This window comes from Atta colombica, unplaced genomic scaffold (assembly GCF_001594045.1).
Source record: "Atta colombica isolate Treedump-2 unplaced genomic scaffold, Acol1.0 scaffold27, whole genome shotgun sequence".
Lineage (NCBI taxonomy): Eukaryota > Metazoa > Arthropoda > Insecta > Hymenoptera > Formicidae > Atta > Atta colombica.
In genome coordinates, this window is record NW_017259370.1 from 947,711 (window position 1) to 955,540 (window position 7,830).

General features: G+C 32.6%; 1 protein-coding gene across 1 annotated transcript in view; it reads left to right on the top strand.

The window, feature by feature from the left end:
- The window catches only part of LOC108689328 (protein vein), a 382,945-nt gene that overhangs the window by 262,742 nt on the left and 112,373 nt on the right, over positions 1-7,830 (top strand). The gene's annotated exons all lie outside the window — the stretch shown is intronic.

The following is a 7,830-nucleotide window of genomic DNA, read 5'->3' on the forward strand; positions in this document are numbered from 1 at the left end:
TATATATATATATATATATGTTCAAGGATTAGAAATTAATCTTAATTTCCTTTTCTCTAATTCTTCATTTTAAAATAATGGATTTGCAAAATAATATATCTTCATTCTTATGCTAATTAATTTAACATCTACATGCATTCTTTACGTTATATCCGATTCAATTTGCATAGATCCATTATTCCAAATTAGACTAAAAGATAATAATTAGTCATCACTCACCAATTCGATGTGCAGCAGCGGAGTTACAAACTACGTTGAACTGTAACATAGGAAATTATAGTAAAACGTCACGAGTTATCAATTATTTTACAGAATTATTTCACAAAAATGATTATAAAAATAAAAGCTGATAACAAGTTATGTATAAATAATAAGTTACCTTGTGGTTACTCCGCCGTCGCTCGATGCTTCCTAAGCCTCCTCCTCCTCTCAGTTTCCTTTGTTGTAACTTTCACAACACACTCGCGAAAATACGGTTAACTACGATCACGTGCGCGCACCAATTATCGGAATACAATAATTGTGCGACGCTTTACGAGGCACTACCAACGCGCACACTGTGACGGATGAACATAGAGGTACAGGAATTAGATTTTAACATGTCACTGCACGCGATGTCCAACGTAATTCATATTATGCAACCGACAAACGTGAAAACACAGGATTAATTACGACCGTAGATATCTCTATATAAACACGGCACTGTTCAAAATGGATCCGTTCCTGTTTTCTTCCGTCTCACGTTCTAAAAGGAAATGAAAGAATGGCGTTTGTGTCATTACTTGCTTATTAGAGTCACTGTTTTGATAATACGGCGATCTTGCATGAATATATCATCTGAATATACCATCTGAAAAAACAATGAATATCGAGCGTTAAATACTAGTCACTTCATCATCACATCATTACAAAATAGACCTTAGATAAATAGATAAATAAAACTGATGAAGAAAGAAGGATTTAAACGCAGGAATATTTATAGATAATGATTTAACAAGAATAGAAAGAGATAAATAGAGCTGCTTAAATAAATAGATGATAGAAAGTTTTATTTTATTCTCACAAAAATTGGTAATCAGTTCATAACCGCAATTAAAATTCGTAAGAAATAATCGCGTTTCTCGACACGCGAAAAAACTCCGCACAGCTCACGGCGTTGTCTCTTTACTAATCACTTTGTGAATGACAACAAGGCGCGCGACGCAATGATCTTATGTATACAAACCTTGCTTGTGAGCATCAATTATCCTTGTTTAATATTTAATAAGCAACAAGAAAAATGATGCTTAAGCGTTGTGAGCGCCAAAGCAAACACAGTCTATGTCTTGCCTTTATATCTCTTGAATTAACGAAAGAAAAGAATATCAAATGAAAGCGATAAGAGAAGAGAGAGGAAAGAGGAGAGAGAGAGAGAGAGAAAGAGAGAGAGAGAGAGAGAGAGAGAGAAAGAGAGAGAGAGAGGAGGAAGAGAAAGATTTTGAGAAATCATGCGCTTATTAATTCAACTTGATCTGTGAAAGATACACGTCCGCGTTGCTTCGATATAATTACGCTAATTACACAATTGTTCGCAGAGAATGCTTGCGCTTAGTATTTCGTAATTGTCGCAATACGCAGAGCGCTATTACCTGCCATCCGAGCGGTCCGAATGTCGCCGTGCGAATGATGGCGCGGCGACCTTGGATAATAACGCACGCCGTGTATGGTACAAACAATCAAGGCCACATACCTTTGCCAGCCGATACATATTTCCCCCCTCCTCCAAAACAAATTACGCATAGCGAAATACATACACCGAATATTCTGTTCTCCATGACAAAACGATAATTCATGATCCCAATACCATATCTCTCCAATAATTTCTTTGTACGAGCGTGCGAACTGCGAAGTAGTTGACGCCATTATACGCGCGCGAATCGTTTACCGTGAAGTTAGTTACTCTCGCGAGGTATGATCGTAATCCCCGCGCCTGCGGCACCGGTCGTTTTCTCATTTGAATGTTGGCGCGTGGACATAAAATATCAAAGTCATATATCAGTCACTGTCGCTATAAAATATTTAAAACTTTTTTAATACATTTAATTAATATTTAATTCTTTCCATTTCATTAATTTCGACATTCCTGTCATTATATAAGAATTCTAATATTCCATAACTTAGTGACTTTAACAATAGTGACAATATTGTTACATCGTCTTTGCGCTGCTTTTTTACCATATATAAAACTTATTAATAATGTAACGATATCCTTACAATCATTAAAACTTATAGAATAGAATTTTAAGTTTAACGTTTACTTAAAAAGTAAAATTTATATTATTTAATTGAAAGAGAATTTAGGTAAATTAATTTTTACTCTGTCAAGTTTTTATAAAATTACATAATTTTAATAAAGAAGAAGTAATTTAATTTCTACTAAAAATGTGATAATCTTTTCAATTAATAGTCACACAATTTTATTTTTCTCGTAACATAAAAGACAGAAATAATAACAATAAATTACAAGTGTTTAATTTCCAATCTCAAGTAAGTATATAAAGATTTAGATTCTTAAATTTGTATTTACTAATTATATATTTAATTTAAGATTTTAATATCGCCTAAATAACGAATGATTACGTTTGATTGAAAGAGCGTTTTGAAATAAATTAAACACGTACATATACATATATGTATATCTCAACCGAACGATTTATATTTTAATATAAATATGCTATTAATAATATTATACACATATAGATATATATGTGTATGTAAATATATATTACTAATAACATATTTATATTTGTTACACGCAAATAATTTAGTCTTTTTCTCTAATAAAAAGTTAAATAATAGGTATCTATTATTTACTCTATTTTAAAAAGCATTATTAACTTATTATTTGAAAAATAAGATTTATTTTTGCTTTGGATTGAAAAAACTATTTGTATTAATTAATTGATTAGTATTGCTTTCAGATTTTAATTTAAGGAGAAAATGAATTGTTTTTCATTAATTAAGTATTAAAATTTTAATAAATAAAAAATTAGAGATGAAATCGTCGCAGATTGTTACGACGTATATTCCTTTTCCTTAATTAAAATCACACAATTTTATAACTTTTAAAACAAAAAAATTAAGAAAAAAATAATGTGACAAAAAAATTTTTAATAAAAAATATATATTTTTCCAGTCAAAATAAAGACATATAAACTTTAGTCATTAAATATGAAAATTTTAAATATGAAAAGGTCGATCCTTATATTTAAAATTATCTTACAAATGCAAATGTTAAAATATAATATTATAAATCATAAATCACAAAATTATATTAGTATCTTAAGACATTACTTAAAAGGTCATAAAATAAGAAATCGATTATGAATATCGAACTTAGTATACCTATGCATGATTGATGACATAAGTTTGAATTTCAAATTAATTTCAAGCAAATGCGTATTATGAACTCCTGTTCAACAATATAAATGCAATATAACAAAATTTATCATTTTTTTTATTATAGAATACAAAGGCGTCATAACACAAAGCATTATTTTATAATAACCCAATTTATAATTTTATTTTTGCTTTATATTTGCTCTTCAATCTGAGATCAGGTTTGTCGCGTGAATAATCGTTCTCTTTTCAAGCTGCAATTTTTCTCAACCCGATACTCAATATGAAATTTAAGAGCTATTAATACGTACGTAAGAGTTGACTCACACGGATCAGATTTCTCGCTTGACAGACAAGGGAGAAATGTGTTTTAGAGTAGTGCGTCTCGATTTCGTCTGAGTGCCAAAAATATGTGTCCAGTGATTGTTAGCAAGTTTAACCGATAAAAGTAAAGATCATAGAATCTTTATTATATTGATACGTATTAATATTATTTATCTAAATATCTAATAATGTACCTTAATTTTTTAAATAGTAATGATTATGTTCGATGTTCTAAATTCTGCTCAAAAAAGAAAATTAGATTTAACGATTTACCGTTGCACTTAGCGAAAATAAAATATAGATTACGACAGATAACATTTCTATTGCCTTTAATGCACTTTTGTTTCTTGTTTTAAGACTGTGTGAATGGTATACACGTTTCTAAATATTGATTAGAATTACGAAAGAAAGATAGATTACGACAGCAGAGGAGAGTGCACCCTTACGCAAAGAAAGAGACACGGCCCTGGATTCTGTCGCAACTAAAATTAGAAATCGCGCTCGGCGTCGCGTCGGAGGCTGTTGAGAAGCGTCGTGTTGTCTAGCCATAATTATTCGTATTTCACTAACGTAACTGATCTGTAATCGAGACGACGATGATATCTCAAATGACAAAGTGAGTCAGCGACTAGCGACGTCGTACGAAAAGCTTCTGGAATTAAATAATGTGATTACGAAACAAAAATTTGGCATAAAGAAACTTATAAGAAAAAAAGAACAAAGTTTTATAAAAAGCTATTTTTATATAAATATTTTTATATAAATTTAAATTCATTTCCAATTGAAAAATAACCTTATGGATTTATATTATACTCCGTACTTCATACATTTGAAACAACCTTATCATATTAATTTTTTAAATGTCAGAAAATAAATTTTTAATAAATTGTGCTAACGAAATAGAAGTTTCAGGCCTGGCAGTAAAATTAAATTTCATTTTTATAATGTAATTGCATAAATTGCGCAATATTATAAAACAATTTGCATTTATCCAATTTTTAAGTTCCATGTTCATCTTTGTGAAAATTTATAATTAAATATCAATTGAAATCGGAAATATTTAAATATAAATAGTAATTATCCGTAGTAACAGCCGTGTGTGCAAATTTAATTTAGCAAATTAATCATTAATAATACAACAAATGTTGTAAATGCCAAGTCAGAATGCGAATGCATTAACGACAGTCATATCATCAGCTTACAGAACAAGTGATAAAGGTAGACGAGTGGTCGGCCATTATTTCAAGCCGTTCGCGAAATGAAAGAATATCGTTGCCAGACAAATTCGTTAAATTACATTCGCCGAGTGCACGCAAAATCTGAACGTTCTCGTTAACTATTTCATCGGCATGTATACAGAACCGATTAAAAATCACGTGTGTTCCTGATTTGTCGCCGCTATTCTCACAACGTTCCAACATTCAGTTTTCAATATATTCGCAATTAACTCACGACAATTGCAACGTTTTGTTAAAACAAAACTCACTTGGAATTAAATGAAGAATTTGTTATATATTTTTACATCTAAAAGTTAATTTGTGAAAAATATTTGTATTTCGAAAAATCAAATTCTCGATAACTCTTATTATTAGTATAATCACACTTTCATGAAAAAAAAACAACGTTCTGTCTAAATCAACCATAATTAATATGTCTCTTTTTTTATTTCGAATTTTTGTTCTGGAAGAATCAAAGGGAATCAGTAAAACTACAGTTCTACTTAAATGCCATTGGTGATACTGATTTTTCTTTCAATCTCTGCTATAGCCAAGAGAACGTATGCGACTCTTGACGTACTCCATGTGTATGGAACTCTTAGGCGCTTTCTACCGCATTGAAAACGTTTTCCACTTATCGATACAATCGCCCTTGGGGGTGTCAGCAGACGGAACAGATAGAAGGATGCCTTCAGTAAGAACGTCGATGTGCAGATGGGAAAAGGATGAGCATACGAAAGACGAGGAACCAGTGCTGTGAAATGACAGAGGAAACCGGGAAAAGGAATAGAGAGGACGAATGAGAGAGAAAAAGAGAGAAAGAGAGATTCTATTCAATCGGCAGAGGCATTAACACAGCGAGGCAAGTCGCCCAAAAGAAAACCATTAACTACTTCTACAGGATGGAAGAAAAACAGACTTAGAGAGTCGAGGAGAGGGTACGTAGGAAGATTCTCTACCCTCTCATCTTCTCTTTCTCTCCTGCTCTCTTTTTCTTATTCGATATTCCCTTCTTGCTTCCTCTTTCTCTGCCTATGTCCGGCGCTTTCTGCCTTTGTGAATGTATCTTCCTTTCTCCAGCTGCTGCCCGGTTTCCACGACATGCCGTTTCCATTACAAGACTGATAGTTCTGCCGCACCGTTCGCAGTGACGTCGACCATTAGGAATCCATTTCCCCGGGCCAGTCAATCGAATTGCAACATTCCGCGGCATTTGGCGCGATTATCGAGCTAAAGCGAAAGCCCGAGAATGAGAAATTTTTGTCTGTACAACAAGGTGCCTCGATACTCATACGACAGGCGATATATTTTCTATTCTATCCTAATAACTTATAAAAGTATCGATGAAAGTTACGAAAATTATCGGCAAAGTCTATTGATATTCGATTATAAAAGCAGAAAATATTGTTCATTTTGATAATGTGTGTTTCTATATAACTTCCTTTAACAATGTAAATACTTGATAATTATTTCTTTATACGAGATTTAATATAAATCTCATATATAAATGTGTGTGTGTGTGCGTGTGTGCGTGCGTGCGTGTGTGTGTGTGTGTGTGTGTGTGTGTGTGTGTGTTTATTAATTTATCAACATATGAATAGTTTATTGTCACAATTTTTGATAGTCGAAATAATATTTGAGAAATTTTTCAATTTCTATTTTTCAAATAATGCTACGGTTCAGTCAAAATCCAATCTCAACTTCACAATCTTTTCCCTTCGTTGCTTCACTTCAACTCCATTTAAACTGCCGCTGCCGCTGCAGCATATCTCCCGGCAGCGACAAAAAGAGACAGGGGGCAAACGGCAGAGAACGCAGAAGGCAAATTAAGCGTAATGCTCGCGTCGCGACATCGATGTTGGAAAGAGGCGCGCGAACGGCGACCGCAATTCGCAGCGAAATGTCCGGCGGCTCAACGCTTTATTTTCTTCCTTCTTTTGTTACCTTCGTTTTTTTTCAAACATCTTTTGCTTCCTTCCTTCCTTCCTTTCTTCCTTCCTTCCTTCCTTTCTTTCTTTCTTCCTTCCTTCCTTCCTTCCTTCCTTCCTTCCTTCCTTCCTTCCTTCCTTCCTTCCTTCTTTCCTTCCTTTCTTTCTTCCTTTCTTTTTTCCTTCCTACCTTTTTTCTATTTCCAGCTCACAAAAATCTAAGTTGAGGAAAAAGATCACCGAGAAAAAATTAGTAGATAATGAAGAACTTAATATAATTATTAATTGGTGTTTTATATATATGAGCTTTAATTGTGTTCATTTTATACTCATATGTTAGGAATTATAGCGAAGTGGTAATTGTTATTCGCGTTTCTAACTACGCGTTCATTTATACAAAATCCCGCGGAATGTTCACGAATGTTGCATTTTGATTGACAGGCGAAATTGCGAATGCTCGATTTTATGCAAAATCCTTGATATTGAGAAATCCATTATTCTTATAATCTGATAATACATTCATCACGTTATAAGAAGCTATTCTTCTCATGATTGATTTTGATGATAAGTAAGCAATAATTCATGAGGATGACTATGCATCGAGTTTCACGAAACGAACTTGCGTCTACTTTTCAATGATAATCCTGCGAGAATTATTTAACTTAGTATACTGACTCGAGAAGTAATTTAGTATTAGGAAGTCTATTAGGTTAATCATATAATAATCGATTCACACTTGCCTATCGCGCAAGTTATAGCGCAGTTCGCAAAGTTCATGAAGTGCATTCACTTAGGATCATCACAGAATCCATTCTTAAGACTTAATACTCCATCTAAGCTTTGAAGTTACTATATAATCCCACTATCACCAGCGATCAAACTCCAGAATATCGAAATATTAAATATAATTTGAAATTCTCTCTGCATTTCTAAAAATTGCTATTTTTAATGTATACGTAGTATGGTATATATATATATATATA